This window comes from Myotis lucifugus, unplaced genomic scaffold, assembly GCF_000147115.1.
Source record: "Myotis lucifugus unplaced genomic scaffold, Myoluc2.0 scaffold_52, whole genome shotgun sequence".
Lineage (NCBI taxonomy): Eukaryota > Metazoa > Chordata > Mammalia > Chiroptera > Vespertilionidae > Myotis > Myotis lucifugus.
This window is the reverse complement of record NW_005871100.1, coordinates 2,926,879-2,942,370: the sequence shown is the minus strand read 5'-3', so window position 1 is coordinate 2,942,370 and position 15,492 is coordinate 2,926,879.

Below are 15,492 nucleotides of genomic sequence, written 5' to 3'. Positions count from 1 at the left end.
TATTTTTATGTTAAATTATAAGTTTTTCAATATAGAACTGAACCACCTTTGTATCTCTAGGCCCAGGGCAGCTGTGTATGCGGGTGGATTATATAGTACCCAGCTCTAAAGAGTGCCCAGAGCTAATCCATGTCTATCTGTCCAACTATAAGTGGCGGTCCTGACCTGCACAATACATTGCAGGCAGTAGTCTTGATATTCATTTGTTGAAATGAAATGAATTCCCATAAGTTCTCTCTAAAATCCATGGCAGGTTCTTGGTGAGCAGGATGCATGTAAGGCAGGTAGCAAAAAGTGGCCCAGATTACGATTGGTGTTAAATGCCTCTGTTCAGCATATAATAAGCATATGATGCCATCCTTCCGAACATATTAAGATAAACTCTAGTCTTTGTTCTACTAAAACCCATGACTGAATTAACCAAGGAAGAGCTTGTGAGGGCAGGTAGTGCACACCTGCAGAGTGCTGGGAGCTGACTTCCCACGTGTTACATGTTTCCTAAGGAGCATTTACTATCTGAAGGCTGCAGTACTAACACCCGCATCCCTGTCATCCACCTTGTGGTCCTTCCTTTTCATCACAGAATTGAACTTGGCTTTCAAGTAAACAAGCCTGGTTGTGAGTGACTCAGCAGCTGTAATACCGTGCTGAGAGAATGCTCCTCTTTCTTCCAGTTCTCATTTCCCTTTTCTCTCCCCATCACTTTCTCCTCCACCCCCACCTCCTCCTGCTTATTCTACCCAATTACCAGACCAGAAACTGCTCCTGTCTCTCTTCTTCCCCAAAGAAACACTTCCTTTATTTAACTGCTTAAACAAATAAAACAAAGTTTCCCTTTTCCCTGAGCCACCTGCTCAAAATACAAGCGGGTGACCAATTATAATGGAGGAGACAAATCCCCTTTGAACAGCTGATCCAGGGCACAGATTTGGAGGCTTATCTTCGGTCTGAATCACAGGGTCATGCCAGGGTCATCCCGAGAGCAAATTGTCCCTTTGGCTTCCACTGAGCTTACCCTGAAATGTGCAAACTGGGTCTCTTTTCCCATGGATTATGAAGCTATTTGGTGAAGGCTGCTCATTTGATATACTAATCAGCGTCTTGACATAACACATGGGAAGAGTTTAAAAGTTTGCCTTTGTAGTGCAAGGCTTCTTGGGCATTTCTAATTATGTCCTTACAATCGTGGACAGAGGCTTGTGACTGTAAACCTGAGAAAAGAATTTCCAAAGAATAGGGAAGTTCTTCTCAAACGTTCATGTGTATCCAAATCATTCCGAATGTTTAAATGCATGCTTTGATTCAGTGGGGACGAGGAAGCCCAAGATTCTGCATTTCTAACAAGCTCCCATGTGGTGCTGATGCTGTGGTCCACCGGGCACACTTTGAGTAGCCTACTGTATGCCCAGTTGGCCAGGAGCCTTTCTGATTGAGGCATAATTAGTGAGAGTTGGTATTCCTTAACCACTACCCAAGGACCTCCCCCAATCTGTGCTGCTTCCCCAACTGCCCAAATTCAGCTGGATATTTCCTCATTTTTTTTTGCCACTTTCTACTTTGTTCAAATCTCTAGTATTGCAGTGGTTCTATTGACTTATATTTGTTTATGTACCTGCCTCCTAGAGTATGAGCATATTGAGGTAAGAGACCCAATCTCATTTATCTTTGGATCAAAGGCATCTAGAACAGTTTTGGGTAAACAGTAGACACTTAACAGATATTTACTGAATAAAAGAAAAATTGATTAAATTCATGAAATCAAAACCACCTGTCCCAAACATCATAAATAAGATGAAAAGGCAAATGACAAGCTGAGAAAAATATTTGCAGGATATAAAGATCTTTTACAAGTTATGGTTTGAATTGTGTCCCCAAAAAGATATGGCAAAGTCCTGACCTCCAGGACCTCAGAAAGTGATTTGATTTGGAAATAGTCATTGCAGATGTAATTAGTCAAGACAAGATCCTATTGGTATAGAGTGGGCCCTAAATTCAATATGACTAATGTCCTTATGGGGAAAGGAGCTATAGGCAGACACAGGGAGACTCTCATGTGGAGACAGAAGAGATTCACACAGCTATAAGCCAAGGACACCTGGGCTACCAGAAACATGGAGAGGCAAGGAAAGGTCTTTTCCAGGAGGCTTTAGAAGGAGTATAGTCCTGCAACACCTTGGTTTTGAACTCTAGTCTCCAGAACTGTGAAAGAATAAACTTTTGTTGTCTTAAGCCACCTAATTTGTAACATTTTGTTATGGCAGCCCTAGGAAATGAATACATAAACAAACAACAAGAAAAAGAACAATTTAGTAGCAAAGGGGACAAAAACCCCTACTGGCAGGTCACAAAAGAATAAATTCAAATTACTCATAAACAAGTAAAGAATGTTTAAGGGCTAATAACACAATATAAATGCAAGCAACATTGAAATTCTGTTTTAATTATTTTGTTATTATTGTGTTTATCTGTTTAATTATTTATTATTTTAAATAAAAAATAGTATGAGGTTTCAGGAAAAATGGTTCTTTTTCTTCACTTGAGCTACTATTGCCTGTTGAGTTGACCTCTAAATATATCTTAAGACCTTCCATATCTTCTTCCACTGCCTCCTTCCAAGACATCATTATTGATCTTCTGGGTAACTGAGTTAATTTCCTAAATGGTTTTGCTACTTACACTGCTTATAGTAGCCAAAGGGAATCTTTTATTTTATTTTTAAATTTTTAAAATTGAATTTATTAGGGTGACATAAGCCAATACAATTAAGTTTCTGGTACACAATTCTATAATACATCATCTTTATATTGTAGTGTATATTTAATATCCCAAGTCAAATCTCCTTCCATCACCAGTCATCCCCCCAGAGGGAATCTTTTAAAAAACATAAATCAGACCATGTGATTCTTGTGTTTAAAACCTTTCAATGATCGCTTCCACTGCAATTACTAGTAACCTGGTCCCTGCCTACTCTCCCTCCCACCAGCCCCACTTCATCTTCCAGGTCCTTTGTGGAGCTTTTCTCTCCAGACCTGCATACTTCGCTTGTCCCTCTCTCAGAATGCTTGTCCCTCCACTCCTCACCTGCAGGTCTCAGCTGGAGGGTCACAGTGTTACTTCCTCATCATGCCTCCTCGGGCCCTGCCTCGGTTAAGTCCCTGCATTTTATTTTTTCACGGTGCTGTGGTCTTTTCCCTTGTGATTTATTATAGGTGGGTATTCACTTAATGTCTCTCTGTCTAGATTGTAAATTTTGTAAAGATGGGTACTATATCTTTTTTACTCTCCACTGTAACCCAGACTCTGATATGAAACTGAACACACTGCAGGTTCTCAATGTATATTGTGCATTTTTACTTTAATTCTTCACTATTGTATCTTGCCTTGGCTTTTAGCCCCAGATTGCATTTATTTTGATACTACCAATTATGTCTCAGATTTTTTGGTTTAAGTACTTCCTATCTACTTTGTCTTAATCTTCTTTCCTTTCATTTTTTAAAATAAGAACACAGCTAGCCCTAGAAATCCCCAGAAGGATTCACAAGAAATAAGTAAGCAGGATTATACTCAGGGAAGGGATCTGCATTGGGGACAGGGAACAGGGTGAGTAGATGTACTTTTTTCTGAGTACTCCTGTATATCTTTTGCAGTTTGCAAAATATGTTATGTGTTACTGTTCAAAATCACACAAAAAAGGAACATCTAGTTCATTTGGACTTTTAGTACTTACTCCTTTTTTTTTGCAGGTTGACTTTGTACCTAGTTTCTTACATCAGTCAATAAATACATTCTAAACATTTCTTTAAAAAATTACTGGCTTCCTCTGATCTTTTTCTTGAGATACTAGTTTAAGTTAGTCCATGATCACTTTCTTTGAGAGTAGGATTCACCTTCAGTCAAATATATAACTTTGTTTCCAATACACAGCAGGGCCCCATCTCAGTCCTTCAAACACAAAAAAAACCACCCCCAGTGATACAGGGAAGGAAAACACTATTCACTGAATTGGCCTTCTACTGAGTGGCCAGTTTTGAAAAAGCCTTCCCTACTGCTAAATTGTCCCATTTTGACAGTCTGGACAAAATATTCTTTGAAGGTCATTCTATTCCTTCCTTGTCAGTCCTTACCAAGACTCTAATTTTAACCTGGAGAGGTTGTCTGGTTCCTGTCTTCTGGACTATTATGTGCCCCTGGCTGAATTGATATTTGTGTCTGGAAAGGGAAGCCATTACCAAATTAGTGAATTACTAGTAGAATTCAGAGTTTTGGGAAAGACACATCTGTGTAAGCTTAAATTTTTCTAAAATGCTTGTGGAAATTCAAGCACATCCAAAGGATACAGATACAAAGGAAGAAACATTCAGTTTTGTAAAAATCTCAAATAACATTATTTTAAAAACCGTTTTTATTTTTCAATTACAGTTAACATACCATATTATATTAGCTTCAGGTGTAGTTCCAGTGATTAGACATTGTAAACTTACTAAGTGATTTTCCCAATAAATCCTGTGCCCATCTGACACCATACATCCCCTATGTTGTACTTTACAACCCCATGACTATTCTGTAACTATCAATATGTACTTTGAGAAATGTTTTGCTAATAAGTATTCTCTACTTAGGATGGAGCACATAAATTCTGGGTCCAGTGCAAAATAGAAATGAAGGGTCCCTTGTTCAAAATTAGTAAGAATTTCAAGGTAGTGACAACAGAACATTAAATCCAGTGAAGTCCTTCTGAGCCCAGGGCCCTTTGTGTCACATAAGTTGTATGCCCATAAAGTGGGTCCATAAAGTAGGTCCTGCCCCTAGCAAGGAAATTGTCTCTGTATAGCATGGTGGTTAAAGAGTATAGATTCTAGCCTGGCCAATATGACTCAGTGATTAAGCACTGACCTATATCACAGTTTGATTCCAGTCAGGGCACATGCTGGGTTTTGAGCTTCTTTGAAGGTCATTCTATTCCTTCCTTGTCAGTCCTTACCAAGACTCTAATTTTAACCTGGAGAGGTTGTCTGGTTCCTGTCTTCTGGACTATTATGTGCCCCTGGCTGAATTGATATTTGTGTCTGGAAAGGGGAAGCCATTACCAAATTAGTGAATTACTAATGGGTATGGGGTATGGGGTATGCAGGGCTCCATCGCCAGTGTGGGGCATCAATGATTCTCTCACATCATTGATGTTTCTATCTCTCTCCCTCTCTCTTCCTCTCTGAGGTCAATAATAATAAAGAGTATAGATTCTAGAGTTAGGACATCTGGATTTAAATCCCCGCTATGCTACTTATTAGCTGAGAGATCATGGGCAAGTTATTTTTCTCTGGGCTTTGTAATGGGAAAACTAAGATCACCAAACTCATAGGACAATGTGAGCACTATATGAGGGAATACATTTAAAATGTTTGAACAATGCCTAGTATGTGCTCCATAAATATTACCTCTGAATACACACACACACACACACACACACACACATATTGCTCTGTTACCCACATTCACATATTTGAGACTCAAGGCCACACCATTTTTTACTTTCCCCTTTTATCTATTGAAACAATTTCTGTGTGAATCACGGCTCTTTGAGTTATTCTGCTCCTTTTTAATCCCAAGAATTTTAAACACCCAATAAAACCTTCATGATTCACAACCCAGAGTAAAAGTTTGCCTGCACCTTGCAGTCAGAACACCATGTGCTAAAGGCAACAGAATGGGACAGGCCTGCTTTCTCTGCACTCCACTGCCTGGTCTGTGTGGCCTCAGGTAAAGTACTTTTCTGTGCTTTCTTTCCACTGCACAATTGATGCTATTAGTGGAGAGTAAAGCCAAAAGTAAACACTTCTACACCCTGTTTTAGTTTGATATGATATTTATTTAGTTGTTGGTGCCATAGAAACAACAGCCAGATCAAAGTAGTAACCATGTCTCTGAACACAGGGCCACGAGTACAAGAGGAGGTCTGGCCAACTTCCAAATTGAGTTCATCTTGGGGAAGGTTTTTCTGAAGGGAGAAATGTCCATGCTCAATGGAAGTGAGTACAGAAACCACTTCCTGGAGCTCCAGGTGGTGGTGTGGAGACCGAAGCTCTGAGACCAGACAGAGCTGGGGTGGGGGACTTGCACCACATACTGTTGGATTGACTAAGTCCCTTTCCTGAGTGTTTTCTTATCACCTACGATGACAGGATACTATTGCCTACCTCAAAGGGTTGTTGCAGGGATTGAGAAAACATATGAGAAAATATTTGGTAACTGTCTTCCTACCTCCTCCTCACTGACAAAATTTCAAGAGAACAGCTGAGGACCATACATGTGGCTGGTGAACAGAAGTCAGCGCTTGATGGATACTTCTTCCTTCAGCTTTACAGAGTATAGAGATTTGCAGAATCTACACTAATAAAAGAGGAACATGGTAATTAGCGTACGACCGCTACCCTTCCCATTGGCTAATCAGCATATCCTTATGCAAATTAACTGTCAGCCAAGATGGCGGCCGGCAGCCATGCACTGAAGCGAGCAGGGAGGCTTGCTTGCTCCAGTGACTGCGGACTCCAACGTTCCCCGCCTGACTTGCCGGCCTCTCAGCTGCAACTCTAAGCAACTATGTACTATGTTGCAAATAAGAAGCTAAACAAAACCCGAGAAACCAGCCGGACTGAAAGCCAGCCGGACCGCAACATTGTATCGATGTTTTCAGCAGCGAGGCCTCAGAGCTAAAGCTGGCCCAGAAAAAAAAGAAAAAAAAAAAAAGAAAACAGGGAGTGGTTGGGAGCTTCAGTTACTCGCCAGCCGGAAAACAGCCCTCAGCCCCTCACCCAGACTGGCCAGGCACCCCAGTGGGGACCCCCACCCTGATCCAGGACACTCTTCAGGGCAAACCAGCCGGCCCCCACCCATGCACCAGGCCTCTATTCTATATAGTAAAAGGGTAATATGCCTCCCAGCACCGGGATCAGCGGAGCAGCAAAGCTCCCGGCACCGGGATCAGGGTGACAGGGGGTAGCGCCCAAAGCCCCTGATCGCCCTGCGGCTCTGTGTGTGACAGGGGGCGGGGCCACAACCTCCCTATCCGCCCTGCTCTGTTCGTGACAGGGGAAGGCGCCCCAACCCCCTGATCAGCCCTGCTCTGTGCCTGATAGGGGGGAGCTCCCCAATCCCCTGATCACCCTGCGGCTCTGTGTGTGACAGGGTGCGGCGCCCCAACCCCTTGATCAGCCCTGCTCTGTGTGTGACAGGGGAAGGCGCCCCCCCCCTCCCCCCCCGCCACGGGCCCTGCTTTGTGTGTGACAGGGTAGAGCCATAACTTCTTCATCGGCCCTGCCCCGAGTGTGACAGTGGTGGCGCCCCAACCCCCTGATCGGCCCTGCTCTGTGGGTGATAGAGGGTGGCGCCCCAACCCCCCTCCACAGGCCTTGCTCTGTGTGTGACAGGGTAGAGCCATAACCTCCCCATTGGCCCTGCCCTGAGTGTGACAGGGTGCAGCTCCCCAACCCCCTGATCCGCCCTACTCTGTGAGTGACAGGGGGAGCTCCTCAACCCCGATTGGCCCTGCTCTGTGAGTGACAGGGGGGAGCTCCCCAACCCCCCTGATTGGCCCTGCTCTGTGTGTGACAGGGTACGGAGCCCCCAACCCCCCTGATGGGCCCTGCTCTGTGAGTGACAGGGGTGGCGCCGCAACCTCCCCATCGACCCTGCCTTGAGTGTGACAGGGGGCGGTGCCCCAACCCCCCAATTGGCCCTACCCTGAGCGTGACTGAGGGTGGCATCGCAACCTCCCCATCCGCCCCGCTCTGTGCATGACGGGGCAGCGCCCCAACTCCCCAGTCGGCCCTGCTCTGAGCCTGATCAGGAGCTGCACCTAGGGATTGGATATGCCCTCTGCCACCCGGGAGCAGGCCTAAGCCAGCAGGTCGTTATCTCCCGAGGGGTCCCAGACTGCGAGAGGGCACAGGCCAGGCTGGGGGACCCCCCCCTCCCCACCCCCTCGAGTGCACAAATTTTTGTGCACTGGGCCTCTAGTAGTTATATAAAGAAACAAAAGCTAGTGCTCTGCAGTCAGACACAACTGGATTTGGGTCCCAGCCTGACTACTTACCAACTGGGTGGCTTTGTGTAAATTTTTTTACAATTAAATGAGATAATGCAAGGCACAGTACTTGGTGCTGTGCCCTTGCTGTTTAAGGATTGCATTTTGAGTAGATGAGACTGAAGCACAGTGACAGGGGCACGTTCCAGCCCGTCACCACCAGCCCAGCATTTTGCCAGGGAAGATTTGGAACAGTCCCATCACCTTGTGGAATACTCACTTTGGCTCAGAGAGTCAGAAGGAACTTTCTAGCTTTATTTCTTCACAAAACAAGTAAAAATCAGTAGCCACTGATAATTTCCAAGGGGGCCTTTAAACACCTTTGGGGAAAGAGCTCTAGTTGGCATGGTTTTAGGCAGCTTTATACAAGTTTTATCTGTACTCTGACATATAAAAATCAACTTGTGAATTTATAAGAACTACAGTCAGTTTTTATAAAACCCATGAATCTCTTCTCTTCTGATGGTGGGCACTGTGGTGCTTCATTTAGAGCCACCTTAAGGGCTGGGGAACTCATTCTTCCCACACCAGGAGCACAGCTATTTGGGGGCACTGCCATCTGTGTCAGGGAGCCTTGACAAGGTCATGCCCTATGTAATGATTAAAAGGGAGGACTCAGCCCTTTGCCTGGATTTGGGGCAAACTGAAGGGCTCCAGAGCTCCCCAGGGAATCTATTGACATCTTTATGGCAATTGCATCCCGGTTCAACATTCCCCAGCCCTGCTTCCTTAACTCCCATCAGGTGCTGTTTCCAGGACTCCCAGTGAATCTCCTGCACAGGGAACCTGACCCAACACTTCTCTAGGACTGTCTTCTGAAAGTGTCATTAATCTCACAGCAGTGGTCTCAGTCAGGGATATTTTTGCCCCCAAGGGACATTTAGAGACATTTTTGGTTGCCCCGACTAGTGGGTAGAAGTCAGAGATGCTGCTGAACATCCTACAATACACAGCAAAGAGGTCAATGATGCTGAGGTTAAGAAACACAGGATCAGAAGTATTTTGAATGTGATTCTTTATCTCCACCTGCAACAATGGGTTAGGGTGCTCACCCCCACATAGCTGACAATCTGGGTATAACTTCTGACTCTAGATTAGCCCTTTGCATCTATAGCATTTTTCATCCACAGTTAGGAAACCACGGCTAGGAATCTGGGGTTGGGAATGTGAAGATACTGTTTTCCATCTGAGGTTCATTGAATCTGCAGATATGAAACCAGTGGATACGAAAAGCTGACTATATTTAATGAAAAAAATCCGCGTGTAAGTAAACTGCGCAGAGCAAACCTGTGTTGTTCAAGAGTCAACTGTGCAAGGATGAAGATAGAGAATAAGTTTTGTAATTTGTTTGAGGAGTTGAGCTGAAGATAATGCATTTATTAAAATGGGAAAGGGATAGGGTATAAGATAGGGGTACATTCTGTGGTGGGGAAAGATAAAAAATGAGTTCTTTTATGGACATGTTAGGTAGAAGATACCTATTAACCATTAAGGAAAGGGGAGAGGAGAAGAGAGGAGGAGAGAGGAGAGGAGAGGAGAGGAGAGGAGAGGAGAGGAGAGGAGAGGAGAGGAGAGGAGAGGAGAGGAGAGGAGAGGAGAGGAGAGGAGAGGAAGAGGAAGAGGAAGAGGAAGAGGGAGAGGGAGAGGGAGAGATTAAAATATGATCGATAAAGAACTGCCATGAGATAGGAAGAAAACTCCTAGACTGTAAGGTCAAGGAAGCAAAGGTTATTTTAAATCAGAGAAACTGGTTAGCTGTGTCCAATGCTGAAGAGAGTGTTAATAAAATGAGGTAGAGATTGGAGGTTAGATTCCAAAACTCATAAAATTTAAATAAGGGAACAGGAACCAGAACACTTAGCTTACAGAGGCAAAGTGTTTGCACCTTGGCCACAGTACACGGATTAATAGTAAGCTGTTGCAATGGTCCCTAAAGGTAACTTTGAATACTCCCTTGCCACTGCTATCTACCCTCACTTCTCTCCCTTCTCACCCCAATTGCAAAGCCCTGAGCTTCCCATCATTCAAAGTATTTAATACCTTCTCCTAATCAAGAGGATTTCCCTTAATGAAACGGATAGAAAAAGTTGACAAGCCATGGCCTTGCTCTATCCATGTTCATGGTCCCTTGAGTTGCCTCTTTTCCACATCAGCACATCACATATGTGCAGAGCTGCTAGACATGGTGCAGGGACAGAGCATTGGTGTGGAGTCGCTTCACTTGATTGAATCTCACTGGGGGTGAAGTGAGAGTTTTGCACTGAAGGGTCTTTAAGGCCTCCTCTGACTCCAGTATTGTACAGATCTGAAGTGGTTCCATTGCACTGACCGGCAATGAAAAGCAGCATACCAACCAGTTGTTGGGTCAATTTAGTCCAAGCAACACATTTCCCCTTCTTGAATTTACCTTAAACAGAGGGGGAAATGAAGGCTGCATTATTCCCAGTCTGAGAATCTTAGTCTTGCAGGGGACCTTTATTTGTTGCTAATGATCCCTGAAGCTGATTTTGGTTTTAATCGTAATCGTGCAAGCCGAGCAAAGCATAGACACTTGGGTTTGTAATAACGACTCTGAAATCAATACAGAGAAACCTTGGGTTATATGAAACTGCTACCACTCAGTGAATCATACTATGCAGTATTTCCTAAAAGATAATGGGTTTCAAAACCAAACATAAATCTTCTGTGACATGTTGACTATTTGTCATGTTTTCTGGCAGTAGAATTACAGCAGCTTCAATAAAATCCATTTGGTGGTTGAGTCGTAGATTAATATCTGATACAATCATGGTGTTAGGACCACAAGTGAAGTGCAGGGGAGGGAAGCAAGTTTGCAATTATTCTAGGAATTCTAATGCCAAACCTTGGCCCAGACATTGCTCAAAAATGGACAAGAAGCAATATAATGTAGGTCTTTGAATATTAAGCTCTGTAAAGCGATACTATATTCTTGAAATAATAAACATGACTTCCATATGTGGCTAAGTATATTCAACACTGCCAACTGTAATGCAAAGCAAATTGATTTGCATCTGTTTTGTTCACACCATGTTAACTCTGGGCTTTACACTCTGAATCCTTGACACAATTTAATCACCTCTGCATATTTCTCAACTTAGCAGAAATATTTTCCCTATGACAAGGAAAATGAAATTGATTTTCTGATTAAATGACTTCGGATAGTCCTTCTCAGTTAATAGTGCTTCTCTGTGACAGATGAGTCAGCAACGTTTATTGAGCCCCCACTGGGCAAGAAGTATTTACAAGGTGTTACATGAACCTATAGAACAATAACTTCGTGGCCTTCCTAACACATCCATGCTTGGAATTAAACAGCTATTTCTGTCTGGATGCCAGGTTAACACCTAATTCTCTCAATGTTATGGAGAAAGGGAACTTTGTCTTGACAACAGTTTGGAAAAAGTCAAGTAGAAGAATTTCCTTAACCTAAAACTGCCATCTTAGCAATTGAATATAGATGCAAGCTCTCTTTGTAATTTAAGTCAGTGTCTGGGTAGATATCTCTTTTTAAAACAATTAATTAAAAAAATCTGTAATACAGTTTTATGTTGAAAAAGCTAGAAAAGTACAAAGGGTAGCAATAAAGTGTCTTCCTCCCATTCCTCAGGGACCACTCCAGCCCTACAGGTCTCCTGTGTCTTTGGTTTTTTGTATGTCCTTCCAGAGTTATTAAATGCATATAAAGGCCAAAACATATTGGTTTTCCCTCTCTTTTATAAAAAACAAACAAACAGAAATGGTGGCACATTTATTGTTCTGAATGTGTTTTTCTTGTATATCAGCATAATGAGAAATCTCCATTCATTTTTAAATTTATGCATAATTGACATGCTAAGTGTCCAGTCGACCGGTCCTCTGTTCAACCAATCAAAGCATAATATGCTAATGATACGCTAAGGCCACTCAACCACTCACTATGATGTGCACTGATCATCAAGGGGCAGACAGTTGACCAGTCACTATGATGTGCAATAACCACCAGGGTGCAGACACTCCGACTGGTAGGTTAGCTTGCTGCTGGGGTCTCTCTGATCAGGACTGAGATGGGCCACACATGCCCTGGAGCCCTCCCACAGTCCCTCCCCGGCTGTCCAACTTCCTGCGTCCCTCCCTGGCCCCGATTGTGCACTGGTGGGGTCCCTCGGCCTGGCCTGCACCCTCTCGCAATCCAGGACCTTTGGGGGTGTCAGAGAGCTGGTTTTGGCCCGATCCCACAGGCTAGGCTAAGGGACCCTACTGATGCACGAATTCATGCACTGGGCCTCTAGTCCTATATAATAAAAGCCTAATATGCTAAGTGTCTGGTTGTCCGGTCTTCCATTCAACCAATCAAAGCATAATATGCTAATGATATGCTAAGGCCGCTCAACCACTCACTATACATGCACTGATCACCAGGGGGCAGATGCTCTGACCAGTAGGTCAGCTTGCTGCTTGGGTCCGGTCGATCAGGACTGAGCAAGATGGGCCGGACACACCGCAGTCCCTCTCTAGCTGGCCAGCCTCCCGCGTCACTCCCTAGTCCCGATCGTGCACCAGTGAGGTCTCTCGGCCTGACCTGTACCTTCTCGCAATCTGGGACCCCTCGGGGGATGTCGGAGAGCTGGTTTCGGCCCAACGGCGAAATAACTTGTAGTTATGACGCACACTGACCACCAGAGGGCAGACACTTGGCTGCCCCCTTGGTGGTCAGTGTGCTCCCACAGCGGGAGCACCACTCAGCCAGAAGCCAGGCTCATGGCTGGTGAATGCAGCAGCCGTGGTGGGAGCCTCTCCTGCCTCTGTGGCAGTCGGACATCCCCCGAGGGCTCCCAGACTGTGAGGGGGGTGCAGGCCAGGCTGAGGGAACACCCCCCTGAGTGCGCAAATTCCATGCACCAGGCCTCTAGTAATACTATATTAATCTACAGCGTACAAGATAATGATTTGATATATGCATGTTCTGAGAAATAATTTGCATAAGTTTAGTTAACATCCACTACTACCCATAGTTATCATTATTTTCTTGTGATGAGAACTTCTAAGATCTCTCTTAGCAACTTTCAAGTATACATTACAATATTATTAACTACTAGAAGCCTGGTGCACGGATTCATGCATGGGTGGGGGTCCCTCAGCCTGGCCTGTGCCTTCTCGCAATCCAGGACCCCTTGGGGAAGTCGGACTACCAGGTTTTAGCACGATCCCTGCAGGCCAGGCTTCAACACCTGGCAGTCTGACATCCCCGCTGAGGGATGTAGCAGTGCCAAAGCAGCAAGTGGCCGGGGAGGAGCCCCAGCCGGGGCCGGGCGCAGCTCCACTGCCGCTCATCCCAGCCCCGCTACGCCTGCTACTGCCGCTGCAGCTGCACTCACCAGCCATGAGCCTGGCTTCTGGCGGAGCGGCGCTCCCACTGTGGGATCACACTGACCACCAGGGGGCAGCTCCTGTGTTGTCTGCCTCCTGGTGGTCAGTGCACATCATAGCAACCAGTTGACTGGTTGTTTCGGTTGTTTGGTCGTAAAGGTCATTTAGGCTTTTATATATATAGATAGTCACCATGTTGTATATTATGGGCCCAGGACTTATTTATCTTATAACTTGAGGTTTGTACCTTTTGTCCCCCTTCACTTATTTTGCCCACCACCCACTGCTCTGCCCCTGAACCACCAATCTTACTTAATATGTAGGATTTTTTTTTTTTTTGTCAATCTGAGAGGGGGAAATTGTATCTTAATGATTTGGGGGGGGGGCAGGTGGTGAATGAAAAACTGGACAGGTCTCCTGTCAGGTCAGAATTTCCTTCCTTTTAAGGCTGAATAATATTCCATTGTATGTATGCACATTTTGCTTACCTATTCATCTGCCAACCAGTTGTTTCCACCTTCTGGCTATTGCGATAATGCTGCTATGAACAAGGGTATGCAGATATCTTTTTGAGATCCTGTTCCAATTTTGGGGGATATATACCTGAAAGTGGAAATTCTGAATCATATGGTAATTCTATTTTTAATTTTTTGAGGAACTTTCATACTATTTCCCACAGTGTCCTCAATAGCTGCATTGTTTTTCTCTGACTCAGCTACATAACATGAGAATATTCCAACGTGTCTACCATTTTACATGCCCACCAACAGTGCACAAGGATTACAATTATTCTTCAACCTAGCCGACACTTGTTGTTTTATATATTTTTGACAGTAGACATTATAATGAGTGTGAGGTGTTATCTTGTAATTTGGATTTGGACTTCCTTAATGATTAGTGATGTTGCACATCTTTTCATGTGTTATTAGTCATTTGTAATCTTTAGAGAAATGTCTATTCAAGTCCTTCGCCTATTTTTAGCAAGTTGTTGTTGCTGGTGGTTCTTTTTTACTGTTGTTCAGTTTTAAGAATCATTAATATATTCTAGATCAGCAGTTCTCAACCTGTGGGTCGTGACCCCTTTGGGAGTCAAACGACCCTTTCACAGGGGTCGCCTAAGACCATCGGAAAACATATATATAATTACATACTGTTTTTGTAATTAATCACTATGCTTTAATTATGTTCAATTTGTAACAATAAAATTGGGGGTCACTACAACATGAGGAACTGTATTAAAGGGTCGCGGCATTAGGGAGGTTGAGAACCACTGTTCTAGGTATTAATTCTTTTTCAGATAGATGATATGCAAGTATATTCTCCCATTCTTCAATTGCCTTTCTACTCTATTGGTGGAGTCTGTTGCTGTACAAAATTTTAAAATTTTCATGAAGTTCAATTTGTCTATTTTTACTATGTAACCTATTTCTTTGGTGTTATATTCAGTAAATCAAGGTCAAATCCAGTGTCATGAAGCATTTGCCCTATGTTTTCTTTTAAGAGTTTTATAAATTTAGGTCTTGCATTTAGGTCTTTGATTCATTTTAAGTTAATTTTTGTATATGGTATTAGGTAAGGGTCCAATTTCATTGTTTTGCATGTGGATATCCATTTCCCCTTTGAATGGTGTTGGAACCTTTGTAAAAAATCATCTGACCATATCTGGGAGGGTTTATTTCTTAACTCTCTCTTCTAGTCCATTAGTCTACATGTCTGTCTTTATACCAGTACCACACTGTTTTAATTACTATAGCTTTGTAGTAAATTTTAAAGTCAGGAAGCATGAGTTCTCCACCTTTGTTCTTAAAAGTGCTGCTGATTTTATTTAATATTATATTCAGGATTTTAAAATATTGAAGGCCATAAATGAGACTATTCTGCTTTTCTCCCTTCTTTCTCCTCTTCTTCTCTTTCCCTTCCTTTTTCCCTTCATTTCTTCCTTCCCTTTGTGCTAAGTCTTACATGTTTTTCTCATGAATTGTCCTTAATAGCTGCATTGTTTTTCTCTGACTCAGCTACATCAACAACACGAGAATATTCCAACA